This window comes from Triticum aestivum, chromosome 6A (assembly GCF_018294505.1).
Source record: "Triticum aestivum cultivar Chinese Spring chromosome 6A, IWGSC CS RefSeq v2.1, whole genome shotgun sequence".
Classification (NCBI taxonomy): domain Eukaryota; kingdom Viridiplantae; phylum Streptophyta; class Magnoliopsida; order Poales; family Poaceae; genus Triticum; species Triticum aestivum.
This window is the reverse complement of record NC_057809.1, coordinates 378,018,293-378,039,601: the sequence shown is the minus strand read 5'-3', so window position 1 is coordinate 378,039,601 and position 21,309 is coordinate 378,018,293.

The window sequence follows — 21,309 nt, the reverse complement described above, 5'->3', positions numbered from 1 at the left end:
GCGCCCCAAGGGAGTCCTACTCGCACCGGGAGTAGGATTCCCCCCTTCCCTTTGTTGGTTCTAGGAGGGAAGGAAGGAGGAGGAAGAAGGAAGGAAAGGGGGGCCGGCCCCCTTTCCAATTCGGATTGGGCTTGGGGGGCGCCCCCTCCTTTGCTTCTTTTTCCTCTCTTCCACTAAGGCCCAATAAGGCCCATATACCTCCCGGGGGGTTCCGATAACCTCCCGGTGCTCCGGTATACTCCCGATTTCACCCGGAACCATTCCGATGTCCAAACATAAGCTTCCAATATATCGATCTCTATGTCTCGACCATTTCTAGACTCCTCATCATGTCCGTGATCAAATCCGGGACTCCGAACTACCTTCGGTACATCAAAAGACATAAACTCGTAATATCGATCATCACCGAACGTTAAGCGTGCGGTCCCTACGGGTTCGAGAACTATGTAGATGTGACCGAGACATGTCTCCGGTTAATAACCAATAGCGGAACCTGGATGTTCATATTGGTTCCTATGTATTCTACCAAGATCTTTATCTATCAAACTGCATAACTATATACTTTGTTCCCTTTGTCATTGGTATGTTACTTGCCCAAGATTCGATCGTCGGTATCCTCATACCTAGTTCAATCTCGATACCGGCAAGTCTCTTTACTCGTTCCGTAATGCATCATTCTGCAACTAACTCATTAGTCACAATGCTTGCAAGGCTTAGAATGATGTGCATTACCGAGAGGGCCCAGAGATACCTCTCCGATACACGGAGTGACAAATCCTATTCTTGATCTATGCCAACTCAACAAACACCATCGAAGACACCTGTAGAGCATCTTTATAATCACCCAGTTACGTTGTGACGTTTGATAGCACACAAGGTGTTCCTCCAGTATTCGGGAGTTGCATAATCTCATAGTCAGAAGAACATGTATAAGTCACGAAGAAAGCAGTAGCAATAAAACTGAATGATCATTATGCTAAGCTAACGGATGGGTCTTGTCCATCACATCATTCTCTAATGATGTGATCCCGTTCGTCAAATGACAACACATGTTGATGGCTAGGAAACTTAACCATCTTTGATTAACGAGCTAGTCAACTAGAGGCATACTAGGGACACTTTATTTGTCTATGTATTCACACATGTACTAAGTTTCCAGTTAATACAATTCTAGCATGAATAATAAGCATTTATCATGATATAAGGAAATATAAATAACAACTTTATTATTGCCTCTAGGGCATATTTCCTTCAGTCTCCCACTTGCACTAGAGTTAATAATCTAGTTCACATCGTCATGTGATTTAACACCAATAGTTCACATCTTTATGTGATTAGTTCACATCTCCATGTGACTAACACCCAAAGGGTTTACTAGAGTCAATAATCTAGTTCACATCGCTATGTGATTAACACCCAAAGAGTGATCATGTTTTGATTGTGAGAGAAATTTAGTCAAGGGGTCTGCCCCATTCAGAGTCGTATGTATTTTGCAAACTTTCTATGTCTACAATGCTTTGCACGGAGCTACTATAGATAATTCCTCCCACTTTCAATATGTATCTAGATCAAGACTTAGAGTCATCCAGATCGGTGTCAAAGCTTGCATCGACGTAACTCTTTACGACGAACTCTTTGTCACCTCCATAACCGAGAAACATTTCCTTATTCCACTAAGGATATTTTTGACCACTATCCAGTGATCCACTCCTGGATCACTATTGTACCCTCTTGCCAAACTTATGGTGAGGTACACAATAGGTCTGGTACACAGCATAGCATATTTTATAGAACCTATGACTGAGGCATAGGGAATGACTTTTCATTCTCTTTCTATTTTCTGCCATGGCCGGGTTTTGAGTCTTTACTCAACTTCACACCTTGCAACACAGGAAAGAACTCCTTCTTTGACTGTTCTATTTTGAGCTACTTCAAAATCTTGTCAAGGTATGTACTTATTGAAAATATATCAAGAGTCTTGACCTATCTCTATAGATCTTGATGCTCAATATGTAAGTAGCTTCACCGAGGTCTTTCTTTGAAAAACTCCTTTCAAACACTCCTTTATGCTTTCCAGAAAATTCTACATTATTTCCGATCAACAATATGTCATTCACATATACTTATCAGAAATGTTGTAGTGCTCCCACTCACTTTCTTGTAAATACAGGCTTCACCGCAAGTTTGTATAAAAACATATGCTTTGATCACTTTATCAAAGCATATATTCCAACTCCGAGATGCTTGCACCAGTCCATAGATGGATCGTTGGAGCTTGCTCACTTTGTTAACACCTTTAGGATCGACAAAACCTTCTGGTTGCATCATATACAACTCTTCTTTAAGAAATCCATTAAGGAATGTAGTTTTGACATCCATTTGCCAGATTTCATCAAATGCGGCAACTGCTAACATGATTTGGACAGACTTTTAAGCAATGATACGAGTGAGAAAATCTCATCATAGTCAACACCTTGATCTTGTCAAAAACATTTTGTGACAATTTGAGATTTGTAGATAGTAACACTACTATCATCATCTGTCTTCCTCTTGAAGATCCATTTATTCTCAATGACTCACCGATCATCGGGCAAGTCAATCAAAGTCCATAATTTGTTCTCATACATGGATCCCATCTCAGATTTCATGGCCTCAAGCCATTTTGCGGAATCTGGGCTTATCATCACTTCATCATAGTTCGTAGGTTCGTCATGGTCTAATAACATGACTTCCAGAACAGGATTACTGTACCACTCTGGTGCGGACCGTACTCTGGTTGACCTACGAGGTTCGGTAGTAACTTTATCTGAAGTTTCATGATCACCATCAGTAGTTTCCTCACTAATTGGTGTATGAATCACTGGAATTGATTTCTGTGATGAACTACTTTCCAGTTCAGGAGAAGGTACAATTACCTCATCAAGTTCTACATTCCTCCCAATCACTTCTTTCGAGAGAAACTTCTTCTTTAGAAAGGATCCATTCTTAGCAATGAATATCTATCCTTCGGATCTGTGATAGAAGGTGTACCCAACAATTTCCTTTGGGTATCCTATGAAGATGCATTTCTCCGATTTGGGTTCGAGCTTATCAGGTTGAAACTTTTTCACATAAGCATCATAGCCCCAAACTTTAAGAAATGATAGCTTAGGTTTCTTGCTAAACCACGGTTCATATGGTGTCGTCTCAACGGATTTAGATGGTGCCCTATTTAACGTGAATGCAGCTGTCTCTAATGCATAACCCCAAAATGATAGTGATAAATCGGTAAGAGACATCATAGATTGCACCATATCTAATAAAGTACGGTTATGATGTTCGGACACACCACTACGCTCTGGTGTTCCAGGTGGCGTGAGTTGCGAAACTATTCCGCATTGTTTAAAATAAAGAGCAAACTCGTAACTCAAATATTCTCCTCCGCGATCAGATCGTAGAAACTTTATTTTCTTGTTAGATGATTTTCCACTTCACTCTGAAATTCTTTGAACTTTTCAAATGTTTCAGACTTATGTTTCATTAAGTAGGTATACCCATATTTTCTCAAATCATCTGTGAAGGTCAGAAAATAATGATACTCGCCGTGAGCCTCAACACTTATTGGATCGCATACATCAGTACGTATTATTTCCAATAAGTCAGTTGCTCGCTCCATTGTTCTGGAGAACGGAGTCTTAGTCCTTGAGTTTCTTCATGCGCTTTACACCAATAAGACCTAAATGGCAGTGCCACAAATAGGTTGCACTATCATTATTAACTTTGCATCTTTTGTCTTCAATATTATGAATATGTGTATCACTACGATTGAGATTTAGTAAACCATTCATCTTGGGTGTATGACCATAGAAGGTTTTATTCATGTAAACAGAATAACAATTATTCTTTGACTTAAATGAAAAACCGTATTGCAACAAACATTATCCAATCATATTATGCTCAGCGCAAACACCAAATAACATTTATTTTAGGTTCAACACTAATCCCGAAGGTAAAGGGTGTGTGCGATGGTGATCTTATCAACCTTGGAATCATTTCCAACACACATCGTCACCTCGTCCTCAACTAGTCTTTGTTTATTTTGTAACTCCCATTTCGAGTTACTACTCTTAGCAACTGAACTAGTATCAAATACCGAGGGGTTTGCTATAAACACTAGTAAAGTACACATCAATAACATGTATATCAAATATACCTTTGTTCACTTTGCCATCCTTCTTATCCGCCAAGTATATAGGGAAGTTCCACTTCCAGTGACCATTTCCTTTGTAGTAGAAGCACTCAGTTTCAGGCTTGGGTCTAGCTTTGGGCTTCTTCATGGGAGTGGCAACTTGCTTACCATTCTTCTTGAACTCCCCTTTCTTTCCCTTGCCCTTTTACTTGTGTCGGCGTTCTAGGAACGGGGGTCCCCAGACTTGCCTGCCTGCGGCCCACGGCGTGGCTGGGCTAGCAGGTCTGTACGGCCCATCTTCATCAACAAGGCATTCAAGACCCTCGCGAGGGGCCAAGCCTCGCGAGGCGAACGACGCAAGACCTCCTCCTCAGGAGCGGCCTCGCCAGCCAGGCTCACGAGGGGCAGAGAGATCAAGTAAAGGCAAACCTCGCGAGGTTCTCATGATGTGAGCCATGACCATCGAGACCAGGCGGGCGCTAGCATGCGCAGTGTCCTTGCTTCCTCTTTGGTGCCAAGGAGGCAAGCGCAGGCGTGGAGTACCGAGGCATCAAGCAAAGATTTCCATATTGGTGCAATGAGACCAATACCAGCAGGACGGCAAGACGGAAGTCATCATGGAGCCCAAGATGGCGTCATCACCAGAGCCTTTTGCAGGCGAAGACCACCTTTTGTCAGGATAAGCTGTACTAGTTGTCCCCTTTCAAATTGGCCGTTGTTGGATCCCTTCCCGCTTAATATTTGGGGAGAGGACCAGGGCTTATATAAGTAGAACGAGCCACCACAGTAGAAAAGAAAAAACGGGTTCAGAGAGAGAGAGAGAGAGAGGACGGATCATCAAGACCATCCTTAGCCACGCAAGTGCGTCAAGCACAAGAACACCTCAACCTCAGGAGGTTGTTCTTCCCCTTGTACTGTTCATCATCAACCCAAGAGGCAATCCATCACCACCACACTGGAGTAGGGTATTACACCACAACGATGGCCCGAACCAGTATAAATCTTGTGTCTTTGTGTTGCTAGTTCGAAGAGTTCATCCACGAGATCTTAGCGAGCTAGGGCGTGGATCGATAGTGAGAAAACCTTCACGCGCACCCCAATGTTTGAACCTTGAGGGTTTGCTGGAACCCGTGATCCGACATTTGGCACGCCAGGTAGGGGTGCGGCGTAGCTTCTCTTCCGCCGATCTGCGCTCCGTCGCCACCTCGCTTCACCCACATGGCAGGCGCCCTACCGCCGACTCCGGCAGCCAGGGTTGACGACAGGGCCAGGGGGCTCTGAGCCCTGGCCCCCACCCTGCGACGGGTGCAGTGGCCGCCCAAGTTCAAGCCGGAGATGCCGCCATGCTATGACGGTGTGGCGGACCCGTCAGCTTTCCTGCTGGCGTACGAGGAGGCCATCCTCGAAGTCGGGGGTGATGACAAGGTCATGGCCTGCTGGCTTCCCATGGCCCTCGCCGACGAGTCGCGCACCTGGCTGCTCAACCTTCTCGGATCCATGGTGGCGTCTTGGGAGGAGCTGTGCGACCTCTTCGTTGAGTGCTACGCGGCACCGGCGCACCACTCGGTCACGGCCCTGCTAGGCGGCTCACAGGCACCACCTTCAGAGCACCACATCAAGCCGTTCCTCCACCAGGTTGGTGCCGCTTCCACGCGCTCAGGGGCTCCGCCGGGCTAGGTCGCGCCTGAGGCCGACCTCACCTTCAGCTCGGAAGACCACCCTGTCACCACCACCGGCTCGGGCATGCTTCCAATGCTCTGCACGCCCACCATCTGCAACGTGGCCGTCACCAAGACCCTCATCGACGGTGGCGCTGGCCTCAACTTGCTCTCCATGGAGGCCTTCAGCCTTCTTCACGTGCCGCTCGAGCGACTCAGCCTCAGCAAGCCTTTCTCAGGAGCTGGTTGCGGTGCTGCCCGCTCCCTGGGGCAGATCCGCCTTCCCGTCACCTTCGGCATGTGCGACAACTACCGCACCGAGCTGGTTCACTTTGACATCGCCCGCATCGGCCTCCCGTACAATGCCATCCTCGGGTACCCAGCTCTGGCCCAGTTCATGGCGGCGACTCATCTAGCCTACAACCTCATGAAAATGCCTGGAAGCAAAGGTGTCCTCACCGTCGAGGGGGACACCAAGGAGGTTGTGATGGCGCTCAAACTTGCCTTCAGGACCGCTGCGATGGCACAGCCCGTCGGCACCGGTCCCCCCAAGGCCAAGGAGGTCGCGCCAACCAAGAAGAAGCAGTTGTTCACCCAAGACAAGGCAGAAACCAAGCAGGTGCCGGTCGACGAGAACGGCTCCTCAGGAACCACCTTCACCATAGGCGCCAGCCTCGACCCCAGCCAGGAGGAACCATTGGTGAAGTTCTTGAGCGCGAACAAGGAAATATTTGCATGGGAGCCCAATCAGCTGGTGGGGGTCCCGAGAGAGGTGATTTAGCACCACTTGAGGGTATGCCCCAATGTGCGCCCCGTGAAGCAGCGAGCGAGGTGGCAGTCCACGGGGAAGTAGGCCTTCATCATCCAAGAGACCCACAAGCTGGAGGCGGCAGGTGCCATTCGTGAGGTTAGGTACCCCGAATGGCTGGCGAACCCAGTCGTGGTGCCGAAGAAAGGCGGGAAGGAGTGAATCTGTGTCGACTTCACCAACCTCAACAAGGTGTGCCCTCAAGATCCGTTCCCTCTCCCGCGCATCGACCAGATCGTCGACTCCACCACCGAGTGCGACCTACTGTGCTTCTTGGATGCGTTCTCAGGTTATCAGCAAATCAAGATGGTAGTGGAAGATGTAGAGAAGACAGCCTTCTTGACCCAGTTTGGGGTGTACTGCTACACCTGTATGCCCTTAGGACTATGCAACCCATGTGTGACCTTTCAGTGGCTGATGCACATCGCTTTAGGGCGGCAGCTCGGGAGGAACACGGAGGCCTACGTCGACGACATTGCGGTGAAGTCTCGGGAGGCGAGAACCTTGATCCAAGACCTAGAGGAGACCTTCGAAAGCCTGCGCCAGGTGAACTTGTGGCTTAACCTGGAAAAGTGTGTGTTCGGTGTCCCTTCCGGCAAGTTGCTGGGATTCCTCGTGTCACATAGAGGGATCGAGGCATACCCGGAGAAGATCAAGGCCATTGAGGGCATGAGCCTGCCGTAGACCCTCAAGGAAATGCAGAAGTTGGCTGGTCGGGTGACTGCATTGGGGCGCTTCATCTCCAAGCTGGGAGAGCGCGCCTTACCCTTCTTCAAGCTGATGAATAAGAAGGGCCCGTTGGAGTGGACTCTGGAGGCCGACCGAGCCTTCCAAGACCTCAAGAGATACCTAACCAGCCCTCCGGTGATGGTGGCGCCACGGCCTATCGAGCCTCTAGAACTTTATCTTGTCGCCACCCCATACTCCACCAGCGCTGCGCTAGTGGCGGTTCGGGAGGAGCACCAGGCCAAGAGTGCGTCGCGCCAAGCTACGTCGCCAGCCGAGATGACACAAGATCAGGAAGGCGCATCAAGAGCCATAGCGGCACCAACAGAAGACCAAGCTCGGCAGGATGACACCATAGAGATTCCCGCAAGAGATCAGGCGCCAGGGGTCCCACCACCTCAGGAGGCACCCCAGCTCGCATAAGAAGCGAGCCTCACCAACACGCCGGTCCTCGTTGAGAACCCGGTGTATTTCGTAAGCACGGTGTTGAGGGACGCGAGGGCACGATACCCCATGCCTCAGAAGCTCCTGCTCGCGCTCCTGGTGGCCTCGCGCAAGTTGCGGCACTACTTCCAGGGCCACCCTATCAAGGTCGTCTCGACCTACCCACTTGAGAGGGTGCTCAGGAGCCCCAACTCCGCTGGAAGGGTCGCTGAGTGGAACATCGAGCTGCAGGCATTCTAGTTGGAGTTTAGCACCACCAGGGTCATCAAGGGAGCCGCGCTCGCTGATTTTGTGGTGGAATGGACGGATGCCCCGGCACTTGAAGTGGGCGAGGACCGGTCTACCTCGCCAGGAAGTGAGGCACCCGACGGATGGGTCATGTACTTTGATGGTACCTTCGCGCACCAAGGCGCGGGGGCTGGAGCAGTACTCATCTCGCCCACACAAGACAAGCTCTACTACGTTGTGCAGCTCTGTTTTCAGCAGGGCGAGAAGGTCTCCAACAACATCGCAGAGTATGAAGGTCTTATAGCTAGCTTGAAGGCCACAAGCTCTAGGGGTAAAGCGCCTCACCGTTAGGGGCGACTCACAGCTCCTAGTCAACTTATCCAACAAAGTATATGAGCCAAAGGACGAGCACATGGAGGCGTACCTCGCAGAGGTATGTGAGATGGAAAAGCAGTTCCTAGGCCTAGAGGTGTAGCATGTGCCCCGTGGCACCAACAAGGAGGCCGACGGCATCGCTAGGAGGGCATACAAGCGGCAGCCCCAAGAGCCTGGCGTCTTTGAGGAGCAGCTCTTCAAGCCGTCAGCGACGCCACCACTTTCAAGCATGGCACGGCCTCGGGTGGAGCTCCCACAACCGCCTACCACGGGATCCCCAGCTTGTGGCCCGACCTCAGGAGCTCACTTGCTCTTGGCGCTCGAGCCCCAAGAGGGATGTTGGACCAAGGAATTCAAGGAATATCTAATGCAAGGGGTGCTATGGGAGGAGGAAGAGAATGCAGAGCGCGTGGCCCGGCAAGCCACGGCATACTGCATCCAGGACGGTGAGTTGTACATGAAGTGACCAAATGATGTTTCGCTGCATTGCATTTCCAGGGACCAGGGGAAGGAGTTGCTGATTGACATACATGGCGGGGACTGTGGACACCACCCGTCGTCACAGACTCTTGTCGGGAAGGTGTTCTGCAGTGGGTTCTACTGGCCCACGACGCTAAATGATGCAGCTGAGCTGGTGAAGTCCTGCGAAGCTTGCCAGTTCCACGCCAAGCAGATCCATCAGCCAGCTCAAGGCCTCCAGACTATACCGCTCACATGGCCGTTCGCGGTCTGGGGGCTGGATTTATTGGGCCCATTCCTCGAGTGCCAGGGGGCTACCGCTACCTCTACGTCACCATTGACAAATTCACCAAGTGGGCGGAAGTGGAAGCCATCCGCACCATCCCAGCTGGTTCCACGGTTAAGTTCATCAAGGGCCTCATGAGTCGTTTCGGCGTCCCCAACCGCATCATCACCGACAACGGCTCGCAGTTCACCAGTAACCTCTTCAAAACATATTGTGCTAACCTTGGAACGCAGATCTGCTACGCTTCGGTGGCGCACCCCAGGAGCAATGGCTAGGCTGAACACGCCAACGCGGAGGTCCTGAGAGGCCTCAAGACTAGGACCTTCAATGGGGAAACTATTGTCGTTATGCATTAGTTCGTTTTCTTGTGCGTTAGTTCGTTTGCTTATCGTTATGGCTAGTCCTTTACCTTCTACCTCTGTGTCTGAAATTGGGGAAACTATTGTCGATATGGACAATAATAATATCATGAAAAATTTTGATGCTCCTGCTAAAGAACCATCCATCTTACATACAAAAAAATTATGTGTTGGTGGTGGTAATATTATTGGAAAAGGAGTTATTCAAGATTTCTTTACTTGTGCCGGTGCTTTACCTTCTATGGGTAGTTCTATCCTTCATAGAACTAGTAGTCTTGCGTACGCTATTGCCATTCTTGTAGTTGAACTTGAAATACAATTCATGCACATGCATCCTTGCATACAAAGGATTTTCCTGGAATTTTCTAATATTGTGCATTCTTCTGTTAAGCGTGCCGCTACTATCTTTTTGGCTCATGAGTTTAGATTCATAATAAAAGAGGCCAAAGAAATCTTTGCACATTATAGGGTGGATGCTTGCCGTCCTCCCATAGAGGCTATCCTCTTTGATCAAGAAGAAATAATGCGTTTTCAATCTCTAGACTATGTTGCTTTCAATGAAAATCTTAGAAAAAGGGTTCCTACCAATGTTTTAGTTGATAGAATTTCTGAACTTAATGATGATTTGGCTATTCAAAATAATGAACTAGGATATTCTCATGAATATAGGCTCACAAAGTTCTATCAAAAGAATTCTTATAATGATGAATTGGTTGTGCAATATGAAGGACCAAAGGAGGAACCTATACCTCCCAAGGTTGATCTTGGGGACTTTTGTCCCATTAAATTTAGCCCTTTCGATTACTTTTGCTTTCCTCAAAGAAAACTTGCCGCCAAACATAGAGAATATGAAATGAGTTTTAATAATCTATCTTACTATTATGGCAATACCTAGATCCATCCTTTTTTGTTATGCCTAGCTAGGGGCGTTAAACGATAGCGCTTGTTGGGAGGCAACCCAATTTTATTTTTATTCCTTGATTTTTGATCCTGTTTAGTAAGAAATAAATTATCTAGACTCTATTTTGGTTGTGTTTTTTGTGTTTAATTAGTGTTTGTGCCAAGTAGAACTGTTGGGAAGACTTGGGGAAAGTCTCGTTACACTTGCTGTAAACAAACAGAAACTTTAGCGCTCACGAGAACTACTGCCATTTTTATTTGGAAAGTTCTATTTAGTTAATTATTTTTGCAGATAATTATGAGATAAATTCCTCACGTCCAGATATTTATTTTATAATTTTTGGGGTTCCAGATCTTGCGCTAGCTACAGATTACTACAGACTGTTCTGTTTTTGACAGATTCTGTTTTTCGTGTGTTGTTTGCTTATTTTGATGAAACTATGGCTAGTAAAATAGTTTGTAAACCATAGAGAAATTGGAATACAGTAGGTATAACACCAATATAAATAGAGAATGAGTTCATTACAGTACCTTGAAGTGGTCTTTTGTTTTCTTTCGCTAACGGAGCTCACGAGATTTTCTACTTTGAGTTTTGTGTTATGAAGTTTTCAAGTTTTGGGTAAAGATTTGATGGATTATGGAACAAGGAGTGGCAAGAGCCTAAGCTTGGGGATGCCCATGGCACCCCAAGATAATCTAAGGACACCTAAAAGCCAAAGCTTGGGGATGCCCCAGAAGGCATCCCCTCTTTCGTCTACTTCTATCGGTAACTTTACTTGGAGCTATATTTTTATTCGCCACATGATATGTGTTTTGCTTGGAGCGTCTTGTATGATTTGAGTCTTTACTTTTTAGTTTACCACAATCATCCTTGCTGTACACACCTTTTGAGAGAGCCATACATGATTTGGAATTTGCTAGAATACTATATGTGCTTCGCTTATATCTTTTGAGTTATATAGTTTTCCTCTAGTACTTCACTTATATCTTTTAGAGCACGGTGGTGGATTTTTTTATAAGAAACTATTGATCTCTCATGCTTCACTTAGATTATTTTGAGAGCTTTAAATAGCATGGTAATTTTCTTAAAATCCTAATATGCTAGGTATTCAAGATTAGTAAAATTTTATTATGAGTGTTTTGAATACTAAGAGAAGTTTGATGCTTGACGATTGTTTTGAGATATGGAGGTAATAATATCAAAGCCAGCTAGTTGAGTAGTTGTAAAATTGAGAAATGCTTGTGTTGAAGTTTGCAAGTCCCATAGCATGCAATGGTAAACGTTATGTAACAAATTTGAAACATGAGGTGTTATTTGATTGTCCTCCTTATGAGTGGCGGTCGGGGACGAGCGATGGTCTTTTCCTACCAATCTATCCCCCTAGGAGCATGCGCGTAGTGCCAAGGTTTTTGATGACTTGTAGATTTTTGCAATAAGTATGTGAGTTCTTTATGACTAATGTTGAGTCCATGGATTATACGCACTCTCACCCTTCCATCCTTGCTAGCCTCTTCTATACCGTGCATTGCCCTTTCTCACATTGAGAGTTGGCGCAAACTTCGCTGGTGCATCCAAACCCCGTGATATGATACGCTCTTTCACACATACACCTCCTTATATCTTCCTCAAAACAGCCACCATACCTGCCTATTATGGCATTTCCATAGCCATTCCGAGATATATTGCCATGCAACTTTCCACCATTCCGTTTATCATGACACATTCATTATTGTCATATTGCTTAGCATGATCATGTAGTTGACATTGTATTTGTGGCAAAGCCACCGTTCATAATTCTTTCATACATGTCACTCTTGGTCCATTGCATATCCCGGTACACCGCCGGAGGGATTCATATAGAGTCATCTTTTGTTCTAGTATCGAGTTGTAATCATTGAGTTGTAAATAAATAGAAGTGTGATGATCATCATTTTCTAGAGCATTGTCCCAAGTGAGGAATTAAAAAAAAAAGAGCAAGGCCATATAAAAAAATAGAAGGCCCAAAAAAATGAGAGAAAAAGAGAGAAGGGACAATGTTACTATCCTTTGCCACACATGTGCTTCAAAGTAGCACCGTAATCTTCATGATAGAGAGTTTCTTGTTTTGTCACTTTCATATACTAGTGGGAAATTTTCATTATAGAACTTGGCTTGTATATTCCAACAATGGGCCTCCTCAAGTGCCCTAGGTCTTCATGAGCAAGCAAGTTGGATGCACACCCACTTAGTTTCTTTTGTTGAGCTTTCATACATTTATAGCTCTAGTGCATCCGTTGCATGGCAATCCCTACTCCTTGCATTAACATTAATCGGTGGACATCTCCATAGCCCATTGATTAGCCTCGTTGATGTGAGGCTTTCTCCTTTTTTGTCTTCTCCACATAACCCCCCTAATTATATTCTATTCCACCCATAGTGCTATGTCCATGGCTCGCGCTCATATATTGCGTGAAAGTTTATAGGTTTGAGATTACTAAAGTATGAAACAATTGCTTGGCTTGTCATCGGGGTTGTGCATGATGAGAGCATTCTTGTGTGACGAAAATGGAGCATGACTAAACTATATGATTTTGTAGGGATGAACTTTCTTTGGCCATGTTATTTTGAGAAGACATAATTGCTTAGTTAGTATGCTGGAAGTATTATTATTTTTATGTCAATATGAACTTTTGTCTTGAATCTTTCGGATCTGAATATTCATACCACAATTAAGAAGAATTACATTAAAATTATGCCAAGTAGCACTCCTAATAAAAAATTATGTTTTTATCATTTACCTACTCGAGGACGAGCAGGAATTAAGCTTGGGGAAGCTTGATGCGTCTCCAACGTATCTATAATTTTTGATTGCTCCATGCTATATTATCTACTGTTTTGAACATTATTGGGCTTTATTATCCACTTTTATATTATATTTGGGACTAACCTATTAACCGGAGGCCCAGCCCAGAATTGCTATTTTTTGCCTGTTTTAGGGTTTCGAAGAAAAGGAATATCAAACGGAGTCCAAACGGAATGAAACCTTCGGGAACGTGATTTTCTCAACGAACAAGACCCATGAGACTTGGACCCTACGTCAAGACACAAAAGAGGAGACCGCGAGGTAGGGGATGCGCCTAGCCCCCCCCCCCCGCCCCCAGGCGCGCCCTCCACCCTCGTGGGCCCCCTGTTGCTCCACCGACATACTCCTTCCTCCTATATATACCTACGTACCCCCAAACGATGAGATACAGAGCCAAAACCCTAACACAACCGCCGCAATTTTCTGTATCCACGAGATCCCATCTTGGGGCCTGTTCCGGAGCTCCGCCGGAGGGTGCATCGATCACGGAGGGCTTCTACATAAGCACCGTAGCCCCTCCGATGAAGTGTGAGTAGTTTACCTCAGACCTACGGGCCCATAGTTATTAGCTACATGGCTTCTTCTCTCTTTTCGGATCTCAATACAATGTTCTCCCCCTCTCTTGTGGAGAACTATTCGATGTAATCTTCTTTTTGCGGTGTGTTTGTTGAGACCGATGAATTGTGGGTTTATGATCAAGTCTATCTATGAACAATATTTGAATATGCTCTGAATTCTTTTATGTATGATTGGTTATCTTTGCAAGTCTCTTCGAATTATCAGTTTGGTTTGGCCTACTAGATTGATCTTTCTTGCAATGGGAGAAGTGCTTAGCTTTGGGTTCAAGCTTGCGGTGTCTGACAGTAGGGGAAGCAAGGCATGTATTGTATTGTTGCCATCGAGGATAACAAGATGGGGTTTTCATCATATTGCATGAGTTTATCCCTCTACATCATGTCATCTTGCTTAAGGCGTTACACTGTTTTTAACATAATACTCTAGATGCATGCTGGATAGCGGTCGATGAGTGGAGTAATAGTAGTAGATGCAGGGAGGAGTCGGTCTACTTGAATCGGACGTGATGCTATATACATGATCATACCTAGATATTCTCATAACTATGCTCAATTCTGTCAATTGCTCAACAGTAATTTGTTCACCCACCATAGAATACTTATGCTCTCGAGAGAAGCCACTGGTGAAACCTATGGCCCCCGGGTCTATCTTTATCATATTAATCTCCTACTACTTAGTTATTTCCTTTGCTTTTTTACTTTGCCTTTATTTTACTTTGCATCTTTATCACAAAAATACCAAAAATATTATCTTATCATATCTATCAGATCTCACTCTCGTAAGTGGCCGTGTAGGGATTGACAACCCCTATTCGTGTAGGTTGCGAGGATTTATTTGTTTTGTGTAGGTACGAGGGACTCGCGCGTAGCCTCCTACTGGATTGATACCTTGTGCCGGTGTCAAAACCGGCGGATCTCGGGTAGGGGGTCCCGAACTGTGCGTCTAGGTCGGATGGTAACAGGAGGCAGGGGACACGATGTTTTACCCAGGTTCGGGCCCTCTTGATAGAGGTAAAACCCTACGTCCTGCTTGATTAATATTGATGATATGGGTAGTACAAGAGTAGATCTACCACGAGATCAGAGAGGCTAAACCCTAAAAGCTAGCCTATGGTATGATTGCTGTTCGTCCTACGGACTAAAACTCTCCAGTTGATATAGACACCGGAGAGGGCTAGGGTTACACAGAGTCAGTTACAATGGTAGGAGATCTACATATCCGTATCGCCAAGCTTGCCTTCCACGCCAAGGAAAGTCCCTTCCGGACACGGGACGAAGTCTTCAATCTTGTATCTTCATAGTCCAGGAGTCCGGCCGAAGGTATAGTCCGGCCATCCGGACACCCCCTAATCCAGGACTCCCTCAGTAGCCCCTGAACCAGGCTTCAATGACGATGAGTCCGACACGCAGATTGTCTTCGGCATTGCAAGGCGGGTTCCTCCTCCAAGTACTTCATAGAAGATTTTGAACACAAAGGTAGTGTCCGGCTCTGCAAAATAAGTTTCCACATATTGCCATAGAGAGAATAATATTTACAGAAATCTAATCTGCCGACGTATTCCGTAGCGTGACATGACAACATGGCCAAGTCTTTATTTAAATCGTTTTACTGTCCCACCTCAGCGCGTTTAGCGAGGCGGTTTCCTTGGCACGTCTTGTTAAAGCAGAGATCGTGTCCCCTTATTCCGGGATTCTCATCAATACGGGTGTGGGTAACCCAACCGTGCCATTGACTACGGCGCTTGGGAGATAAGCGAGCTTTACCAGGCTGGTGGGGGGCGCATAGTCGCGTCCGCCCATATAAGGGGATAAGGATCCACCTTTTCATCCACACCTTCTTCCTCCTTTGCCCATCCATTTCCGCGCACTCGAGCTCCAGCGCCCAAGTCCGCACACCCCACCTCAACCTTCTCCAGCCATGTCCGGAGCGGGAGGCAAGTGGATGGTCTCCTCCGTCACGGAGGGACACATCAAAAGACTGAGGAAGGCCGGATACTTGTCTAACGACATTGCGCACCGGCTTCCCGAAGAGGGGCAGCTCATCGCCACCCCTAGGCCCCATGAGAGGGTGGTGTTCCTCCCCCATTTCCTCCGTGGACTGGGCTTCCCTCTCCACCCATTTGTCCGGGGGCTCATGTTCTACTATGGCCTGGATTTCCACGATCTGGCCCCGAATTTTGTCCTCAACACCTCAGCGTTTATCGTCGTGTGCGAGGCTTTCTTCCGCATCCACCCCCATTTCGGCCTATGGCTCAAGACTTTCAACGTCAAGCCGAAGGTGGTGCGCGGCACCCAAGCGGAGTGCGGAGGCTCCATGGTGGGCAAGATGCCCAACGTCCTATGGTTTGAGGGCTCCTTCATGGAGTCCCTAAAGGGGTGGCAGTCGGGGTGGTTTTACATCACCAAGCCGCGCGACCCTGAATGGGTCGCAGCCCCCGAGTTCCGATCCGGACCCCCTATGCGGCTCGCCTCCTAGAAAGAGACGGGCCTGTCGTGGGGTTAAAAAGGAGAGATGACCGGACTCCAAACATGCGTCCAAACCCTGGTGGACAGGAATCTCAAACTTGTCAACGTAGTCCAGGTTATGCTCATCCATCGGATCCTCCCGTGTCAACAACGGGCTTTCAACCTGTGGGAGTTCGACCCGGCGCGGCACCGAACTCTGAGCAGGCTCTTCGACACGGCGTACGAAGATGCCTGGAAGGTGCTTTTCAAGGGCGCCGAGGCCCCCGCATCCGCTACCGAGGATAGCGGATTCAGCACGCAGGGTCACACTCGTGCGGTAAGCTGTTTTCACCTTTTATAGGGTATTAGTTTTTCATAGTTTGACTCCATGCGGGATCTAAGTTCCCTTACCTTTGACAGGATTGGCAGGAGACGTCCGGACAGATCAGCTGTCCGGCTCCTTTGCCCGAAGGCCCAGTAGACGCTCGCTTGGCGAAGCTGCTGGTTCTGGCACCCTACGTGGTGCCGGAGAAGAAGGCCACGGGGACTCGAAAGAGTGCCCGGCGCCAGGAGGTGTCGGATTCACCATCCGACGACTCCAAGGCGCACTCCTCCCATGAAGACGAGGAGGAGGAAGAAGAGACCTCTCCCCCCCCCCAACGGGGGGAGGGAAGAAAAGGAAGGCCGCCCCAACCGGGGAGGCCGAAGGGTCCAAGAGGTGGAAGACCCCTCCTCCGGACTACTGCACCAACACCGACATCGGTGAAGAGGAGTGGCCGCACAAGGCCAAGCCCCTGGCAAAATCATAAGTATCCGGATACCAAAGTGATTCATAGTATTCCCCCATTGCACAACTTTTCCTTATGTCGAACATGATTGTGCAGTTCGTCCAAGGCCGAGCTTGATGAGTTGTCGAGCGGCTCCCTGGACTCGTCGATGTGAATTCGCTTCCGACGGCTTCCTCCCCCCACCCTACGGATGGCGCCGACGTGGCGTCCCAACAGGTTCCAAGCCAGGAGGAGGTGGTCCTGGAGGCGCCGCAAGGCAACCTCCCGGACTCTAGGCGTAAAGGGGATAGAACCCCTAAGGGCTCCAAGTCCGGCCTTGAGCTAGGCACCGCGCCGGAACCTTCAACGGTTCCGGACTCCGGTAGGCAGCCTCCTTCCAAGAGGAGCAAGCCTACCAAGCCGGTGACCTCCGTCCAACCGGAGGCACCGGAAAATTTTCTGGAGACACTTAACGGCGCCTCCATCGACGAGGAGCACCGCACTATCATGAGTGTGGTGATCCAGAAGGTTTGATCCGCCAAGAGCGGACTGACTAAAGCTTGTGCCAGCCTTCTAACAGGCTTTTAGGTAAGTAAAGAATATGTAAAAATATTACCGCATAGACAGTAGCCCCTGATGCTCTGTTCGGTGTTCGAAAAGAGAAGCCGAATAGAGGATCTAATAATCACAGGAGTCTAACATAATCGAGTCAATATGCGTATGTAGGCTTCGCTGCTAGCCTCCGCCGCACTGACTACGGAGGTGGATACGCTGAAGCAGAACCTCGAGCGGTCCGAGCAAGAGCTCGGCCTAGCCAAGCAGCAGCTCAAGGAGAAGGAAGGTAAGAAATACCTTATTGAAATATGTGAAAGGTGCAATTGCAAAAAGTGGCAGGATTAACACGGCTATTGTAGGGGCCACAACAGAGGTGGCGACCCTTAAGCAAGCGTTGTCCGAGGCCGAAAAGAGGGCGGCCACGGAGCGCACCGAGCGGGAGAAACATGAGACGCAGGTTGGCGAGGTGCAGCAAGAGCTCTGGGCTCTCATGAAAAAACATGGGAGTTTGGAGCTTGACTCGAAGACGCTAGAGTCTGATCTTGCAGCGGCCATTGAAGATGCCAAGTCTGCCAAGGCCGAAGCCCAGAAGGCCCTCCAGGAGGTTGAGGCAATAAAAAAGATAGTGGCGGGTAAGGCATTCTTTATGCAAAGCAAGCACGTAAAGGTGAATTACTCGTCACTTACCCGAATCCGGAGCTCTCCAGGAGCATTCTACCGAGCCGAGGAGGGAAGCTCGACGGAGAAGGTGTTCTGGTCTCAGTATGCTGCGGCCGAGCACCCGGTGCCCTTAAGCGACCAGCTGAAACAGCTGGTCGAGCTCCATAAGGTGGCCGAACAGGCCATGAAGGGCCTCATAGTCCGGCTGTGGCCTGGAGAGGCCATGCCTGGGAGCTACTTCGGGCTGGTGAGGCGGCTGGTGGAGGCATGTCCAAGGCTTTAAGTCATCAAGCGCTCCATATGCATCGAGGGTGCCCGTAGGGCGCTTGCCCGTGCGAAGGTGCACTGGGGCAAGCTGAATGCTGAGAAGCTTGTGAAGGACGGGCCACCGCCGGGCAAGGAGCATCGCAAGCCCGAGATGTATTATGAGGGCGTTCTGAAGGGTGCCCGCCTTGTGGCGGATGAATGTTCCATGAATGTAATTTTTCAGTGAACTCGCTCGTTTTGTCCTGTGCGCTGAAAATTTGTTCATGTGCGCTAAGCAATGCCTTTTGAATTTAAAATATTACCTTCTGTGCGGCCGTTTATCAAATTTGAGAGATGGCGAGTCGTCGGCTTCTGCCCCCATGGCACGAGTGCTGGGGTGTTCAGGATAAACATGAGCGCTCTTTTTCCCATTCTTGGGTCCTTCGAGGGAGGCACTCAGCACAACGAACAAGGCAATCAGACTATAATACTTGGACACTCTCACTTAGCCATAGAATTCTATAATTTTAAATTTCGGCGAAGCCCCTAGTGTTCGGAAGACCGAGTTCGGGGCGCTATCCACGCCTAGGCCGGACAAAGCCGACTCCTCGCTCTAAGCGGCATAAGTCTTTACGGACTCGAAAACCTCTTGAACAGCGACCAACTCTCGCCTCATCATGACGGTCAGTTTTAGCTTTCTCTACTGAGGTACTTAGCCCAGCTCAACTGGGGCACAATCGCAGTAGTTCTCCTAGTGCTACCTTAGCCGATATAATAGAACGTAAGGTACCAAAACATAGGAGCCGGGCAAACCCAACATTTGACCCAAGACATGATTCGGAGCCGATGCATATAATGCTATAAGTTCGGAGTGCCGCACTTGTAAAAGTGTTCGGACTTCTCACGCCGTATTGTGGGGTACTTAAGCCCCTGACGTATTGGCCATACCAAAGTGTACGGGTGCAACATGTTATTAATGAACATATATTCGTAAAAAATAGGTAATGCAATAATAGACGGAAGCTATGCATTGTTTATTTAAAAAAGCTTCGATCAAAGCAGAACGATACAAATAGTGCGATAAGCAAAAGATGGGACTATCAAATATGTCCTTTCCACGGCCGAGCTGCGGAATGTTATGCGAACCAGGTATACTGCTCATTATAGAGACCACCTTAGAGTTCCGTAGTGCGGCGTAGCTTTCTGCTTCCCTGGTTGTATCGTTTGTGCGGCAATTGTACTGCCGGACAAGCCTTCCGAAGAATGGAGTCCTGAAAATAAGAGAAAATTAAGAAATCGGCAGCCCCTAGTGCGGTTTAAGCCGCGTTTCGGGCGTGCCGTGATGGTGCCCCTCGCCCTGTGCCCATGGTATTTCTAGAGCGTAGTTATGTATGCGCAACACTGGTTTCGCAAGTTCGCGAGGGCTGGGGTTGGGGCCGCATTGCTACGCTTGCTCGGAACGTGCCAAGCGGTCTTGTTGTAAGTTACTCCGGGCGCGCTTGACGGTGTCCGGACGTTTAGTGGCCGGACTGGAGAATTGCCTTGAGAGGCTGCTTTGTACTTCCGCTGCGATAGCCGCCATATGCTCCTCCATTCGAAGAGAGTGTTCGATGTTTCCATTGACCGTGATGATGCGTCGAGGGCCTGGCATCTTGAGCTTGAGGTATGCATAGTGCGGCACCGCATTGAACTTGGCAAATGCGGTTTGCCCGAGCAGTACATGATAGCCACTACAGAACGGGACTATGTCGAAGAATAACTCCTCGCTTCGGAAATGATCCGGAGATCTGAAGACCACTTCAAGTGTAACTGAGCCTATACAATTGGCTTCTACACCTGGTATGACGCCTTTAAAGGTTGTTCTGGTGGGTTTAATACTCGAGGGATCGATGCCCATTTTCCGCACTGTATCCTTAATGATAATTAATACTCCTCTAATCTTGATCATAAATATGTTTTCTGAGTAGTTACGTTTGTTCCTGAGGACATGGGAGAAGTCTTGTTATAAGTAATCATGTGAATTTGGTTTCGTTTGATATTTTGATGAGATATATGTTGTCTTTCCTCTAGTGGTGTTATGTGAACGTCGACTACATGACACTTCACCATTATTTGGGCCTAGGGGAAGGCATTGGGAAGTAATAAGTAGATGATGGGTTGCTTGAGTGACAGAAGCTTAAACCCTAGTTTATGCGTTGCTTCGTAAGGGGCTGATTTGGATCCATATGTTTCATGCTATGGTTAGGTTTACCTTAATTCTTCTTTCATAGTTGCGGATGCTTGCGAGAGGGGTTAATCATAAGTGGGAGACTTGTCCAAGGAAGGGCAGCACGCAAGCACCTGTCCACCCACACATCAAATTATCAAAGTAACGAACGCGAATAATATGAGCATGATGAAAACTAAGTTGACAGTAATTCCCATGTATCCTCGGGAGCGCTTTGCATTATATAAGAGTTCGTTAGGCTTGTCGTTTGGTACAAAAAGGATTGGGCCACCTTGCTGCACCTTGTTTACTTTTAATACTTGTTACCCGTTACGATTTGCCTTATCATAAAACTACCTGTTACCGATAATTTCAGGGCTTGTAGAGAATACCTTGCTGAAAACCACTTGTCATTTCCTTCTGCTCCTCGTTGGTTTCGACACTCTTACTTATCGAAAGTACTACGGTAGATCCCCTATACTTGTGGGTCATCACAGGCCTCATTGCCGACGTACTCTCGCCGGCCTCGTCCCCGACGGATTATGTCATTTCCAACCACATCAAGGCAAGCCAACACAACATCGGTTTTTCCGCAAGACCT